This window comes from Marmota marmota, unplaced genomic scaffold (assembly GCF_001458135.2).
Source record: "Marmota marmota marmota unplaced genomic scaffold, marMar, whole genome shotgun sequence".
In the NCBI taxonomy this organism is placed as follows: Eukaryota; Metazoa; Chordata; class Mammalia; order Rodentia; family Sciuridae; genus Marmota; species Marmota marmota.
The window spans coordinates 48,497,587-48,516,776 of NW_025999977.1; the positions used below are offsets into that span (position 1 = coordinate 48,497,587).

At 39.7% G+C, this 19,190-nt stretch overlaps 1 long non-coding RNA gene across 3 annotated transcripts in view; it reads right to left on the bottom strand.

Annotated features, from left to right (window-relative positions):
• Positions 1 to 368: 368 nt before the first annotated feature.
• Positions 369 to 19,190, bottom strand: part of LOC125617249 — a 36,014-nt gene continuing 17,192 nt past the window's right edge. Inside the window, exons 4-5 of one of the 3 annotated variants that reach the window (XR_007348182.1) lie at positions 5,549 to 5,657; positions 369 to 4,102 (exon numbers count right to left, since the gene is read on the bottom strand). This is a non-coding gene — a long non-coding RNA (uncharacterized LOC125617249). Of the gene's footprint in view, positions 4,513 to 5,548; positions 5,658 to 19,190 lie in introns of all 3 variants that reach the window. The other 2 variants (XR_007348181.1, XR_007348180.1) reach the window with 2 other exon arrangements.

The window sequence follows — 19,190 nt, forward strand, 5'->3', positions numbered from 1 at the left end:
TTTCCAGATCTTAGTGAATGTGGGGTCAGGGATTGGCCGATACAGATTTTTATGATTTGAAGCTTATCTATTTTGTGAGATCTTCCTTGCAAGAGACATGTAAAGTAAGAGATAAAATGAATATTAATTCAGAATGAAAACTACAGATGACAGTACAAAGGTTTAAAGTTGAGGTCTATCATATTTGTTATTAACTACCTATCTCTGTTTTATTTTTCCTTTCTTCATATAGGTAAGTACTATTTGATTATCCTTTCTTATGATACTATCTTAGAATGTTATCTATAGAAAGAATAAAAATCATATTCATTTTTCAGTTAAATAGTTAACTGAGTTTAAAAATTATAGATCTCTAATAATTTTATTAATTTAATAATTTTAATAATGCATTTCAATTTTTTAGATCACTGTTAAATTTAGGACAATTCCTCTCATGCATTTTTATCCATAAGAGATAAGATTTGGGAAAATGTTCTGCTGTCAAACTTCCACCTCTGTAAATTTCAACCTTTGCCTCTCCTTCATTTCCATTTAATTCTGTTATACAAACTCTGCCCTCTACCTTCAAGTCAAGACATGGGGCCAGTTGGCATTGTATCCCTGGAATCCATTCCTTAGATAACAGTAACCTGTTGTGACCATGCACAGAAGCAATTGGGAACATCAAGTTTGCTTCTCTAAAAGCAAACTAAATGTATTTCAAATTTAATTTCCTACTCCATATATGACATGGGGGACAGAGATAAAGACAGAAGTCAATGATCTTAACTCTCTGCTGCTAAAACACATTCATTCAGCAAACTTTATGAAATGCATTGTTTTCCTATTTCAGAGCCATAAGGGACCTGTGCCAGTAAGAGCTCTAGAAGACTAAGCCTTACAATAAATCCTTTTCTAAGCATAAAATCTTATCATTGCAGAAACCAAAAATCGATGAGGGCATTATTTGTAACTTGAGAAGAGAGTCAGGTTTTTAATGGAAGAAGAGCTGTGTACTTATTTTTAAATCAAAAATTTTCTTTAATCATTTTCTTCTGTAGAAACACAATTCAAGGTGCAGCTCCAAAGTGCTAACATCACAGTAGCAGCTTTATTGACCATTTATATGTGCCAACACTTAACATGTGATTTCTAATCTTACCAAAACCCCGTGAAATGGGGAGGGCAAAAGCAAAGCAATAGGCTTCCCAGGTGTCCCCTCTGCTCTCTCAAGACACCCGGCAAAAAGAGAAGATTTGTAGAAAGAAACTCATGCATTTATACAGGCGTGCTTCATTTGAATTTCAAAGGTGAGTGGGTTTCTGAAAGCCAGATAGATAAATCAATTTCTAGAGATTAAACAGTGCTTCAGAGTAAGACAAGCTCTCAGATGTGTTAAAATGTAATAGAAAGTAGAGTTCAGATGCAGCTTTATTTTTCTTTGGGGTAAAGCAGATGATGTGATGGATTTGTTGTACAGAAGATTTAAATTGCATATATTGATGCTTTTCTGTGTCTTTGCAGAAATGTATAAGGACTATCAAAATCTTCCATTAGTGAGACTCATGGCCCCCATTCTTACAAGAACAGACTCCTTCCAGTATTTTATTTGATTTTTGTTTTCTTCAGCTTTATTGAGGTATGATTGACAAATCGAAACTTGTATATATTTAAGGTGTACTACATGGTGTTTTGACATAAGTATTCTTGTATAATGATTTGCACAATCAAGTGACTTAACAAATTCAGTACTTCACTTGTCATTTTTTGTAGGTATTGTGATACTTAAGATTTACTGTCTCCCCAGATTTCAGGTATGAAAGACACTATTATTAGCTGAAGTTACCCTGTTGCACTATAGATATCTGGAACTTATTCATGTTATAACTGAGGGGTTTTACCCTTTTACAGATCTTTCCAAATCTACCACTCCTTCTGTTATCTGGCAAACACCATTGTACTCAATTTTTCTAAGTTAGACCTTTTAAAATTCCATATTAATGATATCATGTGATCTGTCTTCCTGTTCATTTCACTTAGCATAATTTCCTTTAAGTATGTCTATGTTATCACTAATAGCAGAATCTCCTTCTTTTTTAGGCTGAATAATATTTAGCACTGAATAAAATTTAACATAGTAATTTCATTATTGATCTATCTGTTGATGGATGCTCAGATTCTTTCTGTCTTGTCTATTGGGAATCATGTTGCAATGAACATGGGCGTGCACATAGCTCTTTAAGGTACGGGTTTCATTTCCTTTGGATCCTTTGGATATGTACTCAGAATACATGTCCCGAGTCATAGGGTTCTAGTTCTCATTTTCTGAGGCATCTCTACACTGTTTCCCATAATGACTGGATCAGTTTGTGGTGCCACCAGGAGTGGACAAGATCTCCCTTTCTCTCCCCTGTACCTGACACTTGTCATCACTTGTCTTTTTGCTGATAGATCCTAACAGGTGTGAGGTAATATCTCACTGTGGTTTTGATTCGAATTTCCTGATGACTATTGATGTTGAGTACCTTTCTATATATACCTATTGGCCATTGTTTGTCAGCTTTGGAAAATTATCGGAGTTTCTGGACATGTTTCAACTCTTTTGTAATTCTACTTAATATCTTCATTTGATTTTCAGTTTGAAGCCTATTATAATAATGTTTCTGCTCCTTATGTCTAAATAACATATGTATTTTAATTATACAAACTGTGTTCTGATTAACTTATTTATCTTGTTCATCATACAGAAGTGTCACAGGATAAGGAAGTCACCATCTGTTTAATTAACCACCAGCAAAGTGAAAATACACAGATATCTTGTTTTCCACTTGGGCTTTTAGAAATAGATAATTCCATGAACAAAATTTTTAAATGAGCAGAAACTATCAACTTGATGAAGACAGCTTTTGATACGTAAGGGTTTTGAAGAGATGCTTTCTAGTGTCATTACACATTACCTTTACAAACAGTAGACTAGAAACCTTGGCTGATTTCAGTGACTAGAGGGACATTGTGGAGGGACCATATATGTGCACATTTTCTCAGAGTGCTCTAGTAACTGGATGTGGTATTTTTTGGGGGAGTAGTTGTTTTCTCATTCTCAGTTGATATTTATTCTTCTGGGGTGTCCTCCAAAGACTATTGAAATCTGTTTGTGAAATGAGTAAACTTAATGTCATTTGAAATGTTTAACTTGCTAGGTTTTTGCTCTGACAATGATGTCACTATTTCTAAAGATGTGGAGTTGTGGATTTTGTCATAGTTTGCTCCCATGCTGAGGAGCTCTTTCCAGATTTTGACCCTGTTCCTATGACTAAGATTCTCAAACTCTGGAGGCTTTATTCGTTAGTACTTTCCATAATGCCAGAACTGTCTGTTTGAAAGAGAATTATTCTTAGCAGTCTCCTAGCGTTCGTGATGTTTCATGACTCTGTATTTTCCATGCCCCCTTCTTTCAATGCTAACGGTGCTCTTTATCTTCAAAGCCCACCCTCCCAAGCCCACCCACCATTTAGGACTCAGCTTCCACCCACTTCGTTTTGTGTAGCCTTTTCCATCTTGATTCTGTTCTACCAAGAATGGTTCCTTTTGTAGTTTAGAAAATTTATCTCTTTTAAAATTTACCATAATGGATACCTGCCTTCTGAACTAGAATGAGATCCTTGGAGAATAAAGCGATATATATATATATATATATATTTGACTTTGACTTCCCTTCCTGATTGTTTTGTGTACTTTGATATCCCTTCCTGATTGTGTAACATACGCTCACACTCAGACCCTCAGTACATATCCATTAAATAAACAATTCATTCATTAATGCAACAAATGTGACTTAATAGTGTTATTGGAATAAAGTAAACTACTCTGGATGTTACCTTGAATAGTTGAGTATCAGATAGAGGATATCTTATTATTCCTTGAATCAGCTGAGATCTAGGGTAATCATAGGTCTCCTCTGACTACTACCTAACAGCTAGCTACTTACCCACATGGCTGCTTGTATCCATGGTAACTGAAATGCACAAATACAGGTTCTGAAACATAATCTCCTTGGGAAGTCAGGGTCCATATTAAAACTGTAGTTTGCATTTGTTCCCCCTCGACCGGTATTATTTTAGGCCTGTAGGGATGACGGTTTTTCATTAGGCAGCCACCTGAAACCCAGAAAGCAGATCACCAGGCAGAGGATTTGCTTACATGGTGGAGAGAGGGCTAAGGGGTACAGATTTCCCAGTCTCCAAATGTAACAAATAATTTGCCTTCTTCTCTGGAGAACTAGGTGGTAAATATTTACCATGTGAAAATAGTGTGATCATAAGAAGCAGTGAGATAACAGTAGGTTGAGGAGAATGGGTATGTTCTTCAAACTTTCTTGCAGGAAACAGGGAATCCAGTCTGAGTAGGTGGTTGTAGCTTTAAAGATGTAGTTGGCTTTAATTTTGTATCATAGGCAAAGTCCAGGCATCCCAAGAGTCTGAGTGGGCAGGGAGGCCAGAGTTGTCTGGAGGACTCAGAATAGTGACGCACCATCTATGTACCAATCAGAAAAATCAATAATCTGGACAACTGGTGGCTATAAAAGAACATATTGATTATCAGCCAGTTTGGGTTTGCTAGGGCTTCCACAACAAGGTGATATGGAACTGGGTGGCTTAAAACAATAAAAACTTATCATGTCACAATTCTGGAAGCCAGAAAGTTTGAAATCCATGTGTCATTTGGGCCATGATTCTGCTGAAACCCTGGGGAAGGATTTGTTCCAAGTTTCTCCTAGTTTCTGATAGTGGCTGGCTGCAGGCAGCATGACACCAAGCATATCCATAGTGTTCTCTTCCCCTGTACTCCTCTCTCATTGTGTGGTGATTCTTACTGTTGTTGTTAGGTAACTGTTGATACGGCCTAAATGTCTGTGCTACTCCAGAATGTGCATAGAAATCCTAACTCCCTCACTCCTATTTTGGGAAGTAATTAGGATATGTGGGTGGAGCCCTTATGAATGGGATTGGCAACCTCATAAGGAGAGTTAGAAGAGCCTTTCCCCTGTCTTTGTGCTCCTCTGGGTGAGAAGACAAAGGCAAAGCCAGTATTTGTGAAGCAGGAAGCAGCCCATTACCAGACACCTGACCCACTGCCAACTTGATCTTGGACTTTCCAATCTCCAGAGCTGAGAGAAATAAATATCGCTATTCATTCTGTGATAATGTGTTCCAGTGGCCCAAGCTAAGATTAAAATTCACCTTTATCCAGTATGATCTCATCTTAAAAAATTCTATCTGTAACATCCCTATTCCCAAATAAAATGACATTCTGAGGTTCCTGGGTGTCAGGATTCCAACATGGACATTTTTGAGGGTATACAGCTTAGCTCTGACTGTGAACACGTTTTCTAGCGTACATGCCTAGGGCCTTACCTGCTGTAGATTCCAAGGCCTGAGTTGCTGGGTTAGTCAGAAAGCACTGGGGAGCTGGCCTGAAGCCCAGATCAATTAAAGGGGTCAAATCAGAGAGAGGTCTATGTTTTGAAGAAGTCAACTAGACAAAAAGAATGGGGAAAACCACATCTTACCTGGAATCCACAAAGCCCTGAGGTCCGGGAGGACTGTCAAGGTGACATTTGACAACTGACAAGTTGCCAAGTGCAGCTGGGTCCACAGGAGGGTTTGCTGATGGTGCTCCTGGTTTGGAAAACAGAATCAAGGAATGCACACTACAGCTTAGTGCTTGTCCTTTTGTTTTATGTTCCTTCTTCTGATGATTTTCTCCAATTATCTCAACAAATTTCAGAAAGTTATATTTGAAAATAGAAAATGTACTTATATTTAAAGGAATGAAGAAGTAAAGCAAATGCTTTTTCAGTGACTACTCCAATTAAGGAGGATCCTAAGCAGTTGCTACACGAATCCTTACATTGCCTGTAAGAAGGCGTCTCAGCCAGTCTGGCCACAAAACAATGCACTGAGCCCAGGCGGCTCATCAGCAAGAGGCATTAATTTCTTGCAGTTCTGGAGGTGGGAGGTCTGAAATCAGGATGCCAGCTTGTCTTGTTCTGGTGAAGGCCCCCTTCAGGTTTCCACTGCCGATTTCTCATTGTGTCCTTACATGGCAGAGGGAGGGCTAAGGGGTACAGAGCTCTCCAAGGCTCTTTAAAAATGGCACTGATCCCAACAAGAGGTCTATACCTTCATCACTGAATTATCTCCAACATGCTCTACTTCCCCATACCATCCCATCGGTCAGTCAGGATTTCAACATATGACTTTTGAGGAAACACGGATATTTAGTCCAAAACAAAAAGAGATGACTTATTATCACTCTTATAAACAAAATCAGAACTCATAAAGACAGGTAAATTCTCCCAAAGTAACTGAGAATATTTTATTTGTGGCTTTTTCTATACTAAAGTTCAACAACTACATCATATTGACTCTTTAACTGATTTGTGTTCTGCTGCTTTGTTGGAGACATGAGAGGTAATAGTTTTATGATTTCTATAAGCCATACTAATAATATACCATACGGAAAAAAACACAAAGGACATGAAAGATTTTATTGAACACTAACTGTATATTTGATGCTTTTTGACTGCAAATTTTGGCAATTCTCAAAAAAAATCTGCTTTACAGTGAAGGATGAAGTTAAGATTTAGAAAATTTAGTGATGGGCTAAATATCACATTACAAAATATTAGAAATGTGACTTGAACCATAGCCTTTTGTGAAACATGAGATCCATCCTTTCGTTGCAGTTTCTTCCTACTTATAATTTATTAGAGGGTAAATTGAATAGAATTAGAACTATGTATTATTTTCATGTCATGTACAGATTGAATGTGTCATAAATATCTCACCAGTTCACATTTGTTATGAGAGCAATTTAAGAGTAGACTGGAGGATTTTAAGATTCTAGAATGCAGCATCTTAGCTGTGGTTTTCAGTTTATGGTAACATTAAATTTATGCTATCCATAATCAATTCTGGATCCTGTTTTGTAAAAATGTCCCAAGCTTTCCAAAGTCAAATCCTTTGATTTCAAGGTGAAAAGCATGATGTTTTATAATAATTCTCCATATCTCCTTCTAGAGGGATATCATCACGCAGAAGAGGCCTGAGGGACCCCATAAAGCAAGTAAAAGGGTTTCCATCTTGGGACATTTGGTCCAGTCAAGTTTTAGTCTGGGTAATAAAGTCAATTCTGTTATTTGTATATTTTACATTTCATCAGCTCTGTTCATGAAGTAAGGGCCTTGCTCTGACCAAATTGTAGAGTTTTTAAAAGAAGTCTCTCTTCACTTGCTATTGCCTTCTTTAGAAAGAAATAGTGCCCTCTGGGTTGTGGTGGCTGGGAGGGAGAAAACTCCTGGGGGTGGGGGTTATCCAACATTTATCCCTTTATTCCAAACTGTGGTAAACTGCTAACTCAGGTTCCTAACTGTTGCCTTTACTTATTTTTTTGTCCTAAGTTCTATTTTAAATGGTAACCCATTCAGCAAGAGTATCCAGTAGCAGTAGGATTCTTTACTAACTTATTGTGCTCATAAATCCACTCCATTTCTCCAGAGGAAACATGTTACTAGTGTCCGGTATCCAGTTACCAGAGGTCCTCTGTGGTAAGTAAAGGAAGCTTTTCTGAATGTCATCACTGAGCTAAGTGTTAAAGGATGAGCAGGTGCCCACCAGACACTTGGGGCTGGGGGAGGGAAATCACATGCAAAATATTCAAATGGGAAATAATGTAGTTACAGAACAAGCCTATTGCTTCAATATTCCTTCCACTGAGTGCATTCTGCTTAGAAGAGTTTTGGACATTCATGAGCTTCACAGAAATGGAATCATTGAATACGTGCTCTTTTGTTCATCACATTGTTCATTTAATACTGTGGCAGAAACATTTCTTTATGTTGTCATGTGTTGTAGTAGTTTATGTATCTAATGTGCAATATTTCAATGAGTATATCAAAATTTAATCACCTGTTTCCTTGGTATTGGAATTTTTTTCTATATTTGGGCTTCCTGAGAAGCCACCTCTTGCTGGAAGTGAATAAGATATGGGTTCAGTAGTGGGAAACTGGTAGTCAGTGCCCCAATTTCATTGCCAATTCCTTTGACCTTGAAAACTATGATGTCACAGATAATGAGGTTTATAGTCATAGTCATGCTATTACTGCCTACCTATTCAGATCACAAAGAACCAATAATTTTTATGTCTTTAAGAAATTTAATCCAGTAAATGAGAAAACACACATACATTTTTTTTAACCAAACATATTAGATATCTTTCTGGCACTATAAGAAAATACCTGAGATAATCAGTTTATAAAGAATAAAGACTTATTTTTGCTCAGTTTAGGGAATTTCGGTCTATGACCCACTGGTCCCATTGCTGTTGCAATCCTGTACATCATGGTTGGGGCTTGTAGTAGGGCAAAAGCACTCACCTCATGCTAGGACGTGAAAAAACTTTGAAACTTCCACTACCTCCTAGTATCACCTCACTGAGGACCAAGCCTTTAATACTCAATGAGCATTTGGGGGACACTAGAGACCAAAACCATAGCTACAAATTACAGGATAAATGGCTGTCTTTTGCTTTATTCTGCTTAAATCCTAAGAGCAGTGCTGTCAGGCCCCTCACACTTATCCCCTTCAGTTTCCTGAGGTCTGTGTGGACTTATTGTCATTGGGAGCTACACATTTTTGTCTCAGTGAACGCCTTGACTAGAGATCAGGCGCTATTACAAGATCAATGCCCTAGTTACTCTGCTGCAATCAGACTTACGACTCCTAGCAAAAAAGTTTCTCCAGAATTGCTAAGAGAGAAAATGTGGCTGTATTTTTAGGTTGGATCCTGCAGCCTGGACCTTGTGAGGGGGGATAGAGGTAACCATTCCAGGTGGCCTCTGGCTAAGAAGGATGAGTCTGCAGGGACCTCTGTTCAAAGCATTTCCTGAGTTGTGTCCTCCTGGCAAAGCCCAGCAGCCTTCTTAGTTGATCCATCCATCCTCTAAAATGCTTTTCAGCCTCTTGGACAAATCGAATTCCCTGCCCACTTCCTGTAACAGCCGCTGAATGAGTCAAAGCAAACTCAGCCAGCTTTGTAGCGTGATAAGACATCTGGAGACACAAACACCAAGAGTTTATGCAAATGAAAATGCAAAAATGTTGAAGTACAAAGTGAGCTGATGTGGTATAAGAATCCAAAAGGTCATAAATTTAAACTGGGTAACTATGGAATTCATTTAAATCCAACAAATACAGACTCAGTGCCTATCCCACTTGACAGGGGGTAGTGGGTGGTAGGCAGGGTAGAATGAGAGGTGAATGAGACAAATCCTGCTTTCATGAAAGTCACAGCCTAGAGAAAAATGGCTGAGCTCAAGCGTGGAGGCAGATGATGTGCCCAATTGCACTGATCTGGGTTTGAAGCCAGACTGCCTGGGTTTGAAGCCCTCTTCATCACACACAGCTGAGTGACCTTGGACACATTGCACCTCCAGCTCTGTGTGATCTTATGTAAGTCTGAGCTTAATGATACTATCTACTTCATAGTGTTATTTTGAAAATTAAGCCAGGTGACTTGTCCAGAGCATTTAGCCCACACCACTTGTTAAAGTATTGCACCCACCCTAGGAATTGCTACAGAATTTTAATAGATGACAGCTATTCGGTGAGTAACAAAGCAAGGAGGAAAGTTGTGCCTGATTACAGGGTTCAGAAGAGAAATCAAGAAATAGCAATGTTTGGGAAAGAGGAGCAGGACATCAAATGATGGAAACTGGGGAGAGGCACATGTCACAGTAGTCGGCTGTGGGTGATGTCATCTCTGAGGTCACATTTCCCAGAATCGCCCAGTACCCAGCACCTGTGAATGAAGTGCAGTAAATTCATGAGTAAAAGGAGAGCCCAGAGCTGGGTAGACACGGGGGTGCTGTGAGATACCCTGGAAAGCAAATTCCACCATGGCCCTGTTCCAGGTGAGACTGAACTGGGAGGATAGGAGCAAATTGGATAGGGCTTGGAGCACAGGGCAGAGTCCCATCCTTAGGCAGTGAAATTGTTCTGCTTGTATTTCTCTTTCTTTGAATTTTGAAGGAAATTAGAAAAAAGGCTCCAAGCTGTATTGCAGAGTCAGCCGAAATATTATGAACTCATCTTTCATCTTCCTGCCATCAGTTATGTGCAAATTAGACATTCTCTCCTGCCTATAAATTGCTTAATCTAAGTTTGTGCTGCAAATGACGCCAACAACTTTAAAGCTGCTCCTTGAGCTATGGATGAGTCTGATGGATTCCCTGAGGATTGTTTTCTTGAACAGGCACAGTCTGCAGAATTCAAACCTAAAATGTTTCCTGCATACAAAGGTACGACTTCCCTACTCTGAGATAACTTCCCTGTTCCCAGGTATTCAAATGTCATAAAATATATATACTTTTGTGAGGTTCTTGTGAGGTCAGCCTGTCCAAGGAAATAAGATGTTCGCTTCTCAATCTTTATTTGTCAGCCTTCAACTTTTCATACTCATGAAGGCTTTTGCAATCATTTTCCAAATATAATATATGACTTAGCCCTTGGAGCAATCATGCTTAGTGGGTTTTGTCATCATGCCCAATGAGGACCTGGGGCCTCAGGTCCCCTCACCAGCACCTCAGGCTCTCACCCTTTGCCCCATGGCCTCCAAGACTCTGGGTTTTCCTCTCAACCATTCAGAACTCTTCTGTCATTGCTGCTTATGTGTGACATAAGTCACCGTCAAGCCACACATGGTTTTCTGCTTTGATGGGGCCTCTTAGATATGCGTTCTACAACTACTCTTGACCTTAGTCTCTTTTCATTTTAAAAAATTTGTTATGAGTCCTTATCTTTGCCAGAAAAACAACAGCAGAGAGAGTGACTTCGTGACTGACTCTTGATGTGACGATGCCCTGGCAAATCCAATTAGCAAGAGTCCAGGGCAGAGATCAAAAGACACTAGATTGTATGTGGAAGGATCAGGAGGAAGAAGTAGACAGATGCCTCAGACTCCACTAGCAAGTGTGTTCCTGCCCAGCGCTGAGCCAGGCTCAGTGTGGAGTGGACAAGAGGGAGCTCTGGAGGCCGACGCACCTGGGAGAACTGGCTCAGCTGTCCTTAAGCTACTAAAACTAGATCTTGACCTTGAGCTGAACTTTCATGCCAAGCCTAAGTCTCCTCATTGATAAAGTGGGTTCAGAAATAGTTAAGTGATGTTCACTCATTTCAGTCATTCATGAGTCAGAATATTTATTGAATAGCTATGATAGAGGCATTTTTCAGGTTGCTGAGAGTAGAAGACAAGCATGAAGAAGACATGGTTCTTATCCTATGGTCTTGGAATCCAGGGAAGAAGAAGAAGAAGACATCACGGTCCAAATAATTATGTGATCTGAAAAAGGCTGTGGGGGAATAATGTGAGGTGTTTTTAGAATGTTCTAGAATAGCCTAGGGATCAAGAAGCCCTGAAGTTGAGACTGAAAGTGTTGGGAAGATGAGCTGCCTTGCTGGGTTACTGCGAGGATCATGGATGACATTTGTGAAGTCCCTAGCACCAGGGTATAGTTGTCAATGGTGACAATGAAAACACTGATATTGCATGAGGAACTGCCCATTTTGGACACTTTGAGATGCTCCAAGAGGGGCTTCCCCAACCTCTTTCCTAGCTGCAGCCCAAATTCCTTCCTTAGTGTCGGAACCGCCCTCTGACAGAGATTAGGGGAGAGCACTAGACCAGCTAGTGTCTCCGGGGCTGAACGAGATGATGAGTGTCTCGACCCGGCTCCTGGCACCTCACCTGGCCAAAAATCACACCGAGTGGGGAGTTGAGTCAGCTGTGATGGCGCAGCAGCTCAACTTTATTATGTGGGGGGGTGACTTTTATAGCAGAGGAAAGTAGGAAGTAGAGGAGAGACGAGATGGGACCCAATAAGAAATATGCATGTCCCTGTTGCTGGGGATTTATTCTAACATCCTGCTACGTTTGCGGAAGCCATATCTCATAACCGTACAGGCACATATACGGAAGCCATTTCTCAAACTCAAATCGCCACGTACACAGAAATATCACAAGACCAGAGTCACAAGGCTGTTTCCTCACACACCCGCAGCTCTGTGGCAAGTATAGGCCCCAACACCTTAGGACAAAAAGGCTTCTTTTACAGAACTTTTTTTTTCTTTCCAGGTAATTCCCCAGAGATGTTTTCTAAGTTACTCTATGTCATGCATTACGGTTAACTTTCTGAGATTTGTTCCAATCTGTGAGTTGCTTATAATTGATATGATATCCCATCTTGAGACAAGCTTTTATTAAAGGGAAAAAGCCTAAGAATGATCCCTGAGACTGGAAATGGCACCATGCTCCCCCTCCTTACCCCACTATGAATCGGCCTCCTTATATCAGAGAAAACATTTGGCATTTGTTTTTTGGGGGGATTGGCTAACTTCACTTAGCATTATCTTCTCCAACTCCACCTATTTACCTACAAATTGTTGTTTGTCTTCATAATAGCTACCATTCTGACTGGAGTGAGATGGTATCTTAGAGTAGTTTTGATTTGCATTTCTATGATTGCTAGAGATGATGAACATTTTTTCATATATTTGTTGATTGATTGAATATCCTCTTCTGAGAAGTGTCTGCTCATGCTCATGTCCTTGGCCCATTTGTTGATAAGGTTATTTGTGTTTTTTTTTTTTTTTTGGTGTTTAGCTTTTTGAGTTCTTTATATACACTAGAGATTAGTGTTCCATCTGATGTGTGAGGGTTCGGAATTTTGTTCCTGCTTGTGTCTGCTGAAATCCTGAGGTACTATCCAGGCCAGAGCCTCAGCCTGGGTCCTGTCTGCCCAACCCTGACCCACACTGACACCTAGGAATGTTTGTGCTCACAGGGGGCATCTCTTATTATTAGCAGCCATGCGGCCTTATGAGCCAATAGATGCTTGTCCTCTTTACTGACTTTGTAAGTGAAGCCATGGTTTAGGAATTTGCTAATTAATGTTTCCTGTTGACTGATTATCCTCATCTATTATGTATACACTTGCACACCTTCAGTGTTTAAGTCCATTTAAATCCCAGATCCATAGCCACTTACCTGGTGAATGTAGATGGTGTATCTATATGCTGCTGCTACTATTGCTGGTGAAGGCTGTGAACACTAATAATTACAACTGTTGGAATCATTCTGCTGTGTCTATTGATGCCTACCACACCCCAGGTCTCAGGCAGGTTCAATTTCCCCTTGCAGTGGATTAGTCCCCTACAGTGACACAGAATCCTTGGGGTCAGAGAGATCAGGTGGCATATTCCAGGTTGCAGTGTCATAAGCAGCAGAACATGATCCAAACCCAAATCTGCCTCATTCCCAAATCCCTGCTGCTTCCACCAACATGAAGGCCAGGTAAATGATGTCTTTTCATTATTTTTGAGTATAAATTATAGCCTTTCAAAATTCTGTTTTGCTGGGAGAAGATTCAGTTTTACTTTTTCAGGAGGAGAATTCAGTGATTTATTTCATATTTATCATTTTAGATTTTTCTTATCTTTTTAGTTATTTTAGACTGGAATGAGACTAGGTGAATTTATCTGGGGCCCCGTAAGGGAGTAACATCTTCAGGGTTAGCCTGAGCCAGGGGATCTACATGCAGATGCTTGAACACAGAAGGTAAAGTGCAGCTTTTTAAAATACCCCTTTCTTTATTAACTGCTAAGTCAAAGAAATAGAATCTGCTACACATATTGCAACGTACTTTAGAAATGGAATAGCTTTACTACAAGCCTTCCTATAGAGTCAGGTGAGGATGTGACATCCCAGAAGTTGGTTAGCCCTGACAGCAGAGAGAATCTACTGCATTGCAGAGTCAGAATAACACCCGTGTGGAAAACAGCAGTCAGAGTGCTTGCCAGGGCTGTGCTGGTGGAGCTGCATTTCCAAAGCCCTCAGAGTTGCATATGCACAGCTTAATTCTCAAAGGACACCTGTTATCTTTTGAAAGGTGAGCAGAGAACAGCCCTCTCTAAGGAAAGGTTTTGAATGGAAACTGCCTGATGGTTGAGAATAAAAGGACAACATGAGTTTCTGTGTGGAGGAAACAGGATCTGGATGTGCATCAAGGAATGGCTTTAGAGAGGAACCACGCACACCTGGAAGTCATTTGGCAACAGGTGCTTGGTTGAGTAAGAGGAAAGGGTGGTAGGCACATGTGCACTGGGATTTGGTAGCTATCTAAGGGCGATTCTTCCAGAAATATTTGCCATTGGGGACACTTTTCAGGTTACAGATTTTGTGTCTCAGTCCCTTACTGAAATACCAATATGATACTTGTGAAGCTTCATGCTATGGGTCAGAAGAATTGCATATCATTCCTGGGAGAGTCCCTTCTCTTGGCCTCTAACAAAGGGGTTATGGAATATCTATTGCTGTTAAACTCTAACGTGCATAGGAATCCCCTAGGAATCTCATAAAATGCATGTTCAGTAGTTCTGGGATAGGGCCTGAGAATGCATTTTCAAGAGTTCCAGGTGATATTAGTAATGCTGTTCTGGGGTCTATATTTTGGATAACATGGGATTAGATTTTATTCAAAAGCTCTTGACATTAGGAGATAAAGTGAGTTAAGAAGAGGTTAAAGGATAAGAAGAAAAGAAAATTTGTGCCTTGATCGATAGAATTCATCAATCTCAGAATTTTCAGTGTTTTAAAGCTACTTAATCTTTTAAACATTTATTTGATCACTGATGTTATGGGTATTCTAGAAACCAAGAACACAGTGAAGGAAAATTTTCCAAGATCCCTACTATGTGGGAGTCTAGCAGAGGGAGACAGGCAGCAGCCAAAAAAAGCGGGGGGGTGGGGCGGGGAGAGAGAGAGAACATGGTATATGATAATTCAGGCCACAAGTGAGAATTTAGCTGGACTGTAAATTCCATAAGGCTATGAACTTGACTGTCTTGCCCACGTACCTATCAATGCCACAGTCTGGCTGGGCACAAATGCCGCAGTCTGGCTGGGCACACAATCACGAGCCACCACACAGCTTGTAGATTCAAACAGCAACTCTTTATTCCCTAACTCACACCAGCCGTCTACAATCACGTTCTGGGGAAATCCACGTTCTCTGCCCAAATCCACGTTCTCTGGGCTTCTATCTCCAAAATATATTGTCTGAATCCCGTGAGAACTCAAGGGGAACTCAGGCAGCAGGATACGCCCTATTCCCAGCAGGAATAATCTTAAACCTTAAACCTGGAACCTAAACTGGGAACACCCTAATCCGCCCTGGTCCTTGAGCAAGGTCACCTACATTCAATGTCACTGCAAAATGTCAGCAACATGGGGTACGCTGGCAAGGAAATTGTCATACCTACTTGGCTAATGGCTCCCAGCATCACTCTTTCCTGGAAGAGCCATTAAAACATGATAGGTGCTCCGTAAACATTTTATTGAACACAGGAATGAGTCAGCTATGTTAAATACTATCTAAAAACAACATAAAGTATGGTGATGTGATTCAAAGAGACTGGAAGAATAGAATGGGAATTTTAGGGTAGTAGACAAAGAAAGCCTCTCATAAGAGGTGGCACTTATGTACTACATGACAAAAAGGGATTGACTGTGTGCAGATTAGTTTTGTAAACAAGTGACAAGTGCAAAGGTCCCCAAAATGGATGTTCTTGGGATATTCACACTCAGCAAGGAGACCTATGTGGACAACCTGGTGAAGACTGGCCTCAGAGATCAATGAAAAGAGATAGATCTAGGTGGGTAAACAAAAAAAGAAGAGTTAGTGGTCATGGTCAAGGATGTGGATTATCTTTTAGTTCCATGGAATATCATGATGACCTTTCATGATCTAATTAATGATATAATTCATGATGTAATTAATGTTATAAAAAGGCCAATCTGGCTGTTGTTAGAGGACATAGGAAGGCAGGACAGACAAAGCATGTCAGGAAGCTGTTCCTATTGGGAGAATATTCCAGTTGGGAGACTACTCTGGTTAGTAGGCCTTTCCCATTGGGAGTTCGTTTCAATGTGCAAGTCATTTCAGTGTGGAGATGGTTTCAGTTGAAGTGCTATCCCATCCTCAGGGCAAGAAATGATGGTGGTTCTTGGAGGGCAGTCATGGAAGTATGTGCATTCGTTATATGGATCAAGATTGACCTGGTAGGATTGACTGATGAATTAGAGATGTATCAGACATGACTTGTGTGTTATTCTAAAAAAATTGTTATGTGAATTATAATTTCTCTATGGTTCATCCTTCCTGCTCACTGGATGAAATCAGGCTAGAAGGGCTGAAATTCTCAGTCACTGCTCCACAAATGCACTGAACAGTAGAATCATCTGACGAATGTTAAGGAACACTAATATCAGTGTCCCATTCTTGCCAAGTCTAATTTAGTCTGATATCAGGTGCATCCATGCACTGAGAGTTTTATAAGCTTCTCAGTGAATTCTAATGTGCAGCAAAGTCAAAACTAATGCTGTTTTGATCTTGCTGTTCAAAGTATAGCCTATGGATCTGTAGTATTACCAACCCCTAGAGCTTGTTAGAAATGTAGAATTTCAGCCCTCCCGTGATTCTGTCCTCCTGAATCAGAATTGACATTTTAGCATCCTTAAGTAATGCTATTTATTGTGCATCAAAGTTTGAGAATCATTTTCTAAATCATTGGCTCTTGGCTGTATGTTAGAGTCATATCAAGAGTTTTAAAAATACTGATTTCAGTTCTACCCCCAAGAGATTCTGATGTAATAGATCTGTAGTACATGTCTGGGCATCAAAAATGTAAGTACACCCCTGATGATTTGAATGTGCAGACCAATTAGAGCCAGTGTTCTATGTCTCACAACTGACTAATTAAGCTAGTGGCCTTGAGAAAGGTACTTATTTTCTTTCATAATCTCTTCTTTTTAGACAACAACCCTTGGCTCTGACACAGCAGATCAAAGAAATATTAGGTAATTAGTATATTTTCTAGCCAGTGCAACTTTGTATGGATATAATTAGGAATTTAGCCACCAAGGGGATCCCAATATTGAAAAGTAGGCTGATAAAGTAAGATAAAACCTGAGTTAATTTGCCCACAAAAGTGAAGGTGATTGGTTACGGACTTTAAGTTCTCAGCAAGATAATCTGATTGATGATGTTGACCAGATCTTGTTTGCCACCAGAGGTACAATCGAGATGAGACTGAAGTAGGAAATGTTGTTATGGCATATGAGATTATTTTGTGATGATTCCTGAGCTGGTCACTCCTGTGCTATTATTCTGGGAAAAGGTTGTGGCCCAACAACACAGGGCTGACCACTGTCAAGATTATTAGGTTTGCTCAGCAGCAGACTGCATGTCCAGATCCCGGAGAAGTAGCAGTGATGCAAGGATTGGAGGCTGGTGAACACCTGTTTACAAATGACACCTTAAGGAATGTTGGGACCATCTTCTGAAGATGTTGTAGAAAAGGATCAATCACTTTCCATCTAGATGGTCAAGCTGAAGAAGGTGGACTTCATGGGCTCATGTCTCTGGAGATAATCATTTTCTATTCCAGACTTGAGGATTTGGGCAAACTGCAAGCTCCATAACTCCCCTGTGGAGTTATGGAAAAACAATTCACATCCATATAGACCTTTACTTATAAATCCCAATATTTCACTTGTTTTGCTTAAAAATTCTGTAAAGGTACCATTATTTCCTTCTATGGGTAAGAAAAATAATAGAGGAGGTGGCATGTTCTATGGATGGAGTGCCAAGTCGTGGCTCCTTAATTTGAATACAGGTTGTCTACCTCTAATTTCAATGTACATCTGAATTCTAAGTAATAGTCCATACTTTATCCTTTAATTACTTTGCTTGTCAATATGTTCGAGATTTTTTTTTTAAAAAAAGGAGTGACTTGGAGCCAAAGGAAGCAATCTCAAATTCATCTGTGAGGGCCCAAGCCCTTAGAAATCATGCTGCAGGTTAACGTGGCCTCTGAGAATGAATGGTGGAGTGGATGGCTAATGGGGTTTCTTTGGGGGATTATAAAAATATTTAGTAATTGGGTAGGAGTGATGGTTGCACAACTTAGTGATTATACTAAGAGCCATTGAGTTGTATGTGTTTTGTGGAATGTGAATTATGTATCAATAAGATATAGAATTCAATAATTGATAGAACTAAGCAGAAGATTAACAAGGAAATATAAGACATGGAAAACATTATAAACCAACTAGACGTAGTAGTTTTCTATAGAACAATCCGTGCTAAAGCAGCAGAATACACATTCTTCTCAAGCACACATGGAGCATTCTCCAAGACAGACAATTCTTGGGTCACAAAAAAGTGTTCAGTAACCTGAAAAGATGTGATTATGCAGAGTACACTGTATGAACATAATGGAATAGAATTAGAAATAAATAACATGAGAAAATTTGAAAATTTCACAAATATGTGAATATTAAATACACAATTCTAGGTAGATCAAAGAAGTCACAAGGAATATTAGAAGTACTTTGAGATGAATAAAAACAAAATCTCAACAAATGTGGGGCAAAGGGAACAGAATGCTTAGAGAAAATTTTATTGCTATAAATGCATATATTAAAAACAAGTCCCCAAATAATAACTAACCTCATGTCCTAAGACTAGAAAAGTAAGAGCAAACAGAACCCCAAACAGGAACAAGGAAGGAAGTAGTAAAGGTGAAAATAGACATTGATAAAATAGAGGATGGAAAAAAAATGAGATGAAATGAAACCAAAAGTAGGTTCTTACAAATGAACAACAAAATTGACAAATGTTTAGCTAGACTATAGGGTTTTTCCACTGGGTGTCTTTTCCAAGATCCCTGAAATAAATCAAGCCATGTAGGAGTCAAGCTTCAGATAGAGTCACTTTGCTTTATGAATGAAAACTAAGACATATCCTGGTCTCAGTGGGACATGGGATTGGCTGTACCTCTGAGCCCATTCCTTATTGGTGGGGACAGGAAAGCATTTTTCTTAGGCCCAGCTACATTCTGAATCCAGGTCATACAGAGCTCAGGTGGGGCAGACAAGTAGTAGCCCATAGTCGGCTGCATTTGTTGACAATAAATTTCCAGGACTGTAGGTTGTGAAGAGTAAGTACGTCCTGTACTGTGAAAGGAAGGGTAACAAAATGACTTTCAAATCAATAGCTATGGATACAAATCCTGGCCTAGCACTTACTAGAA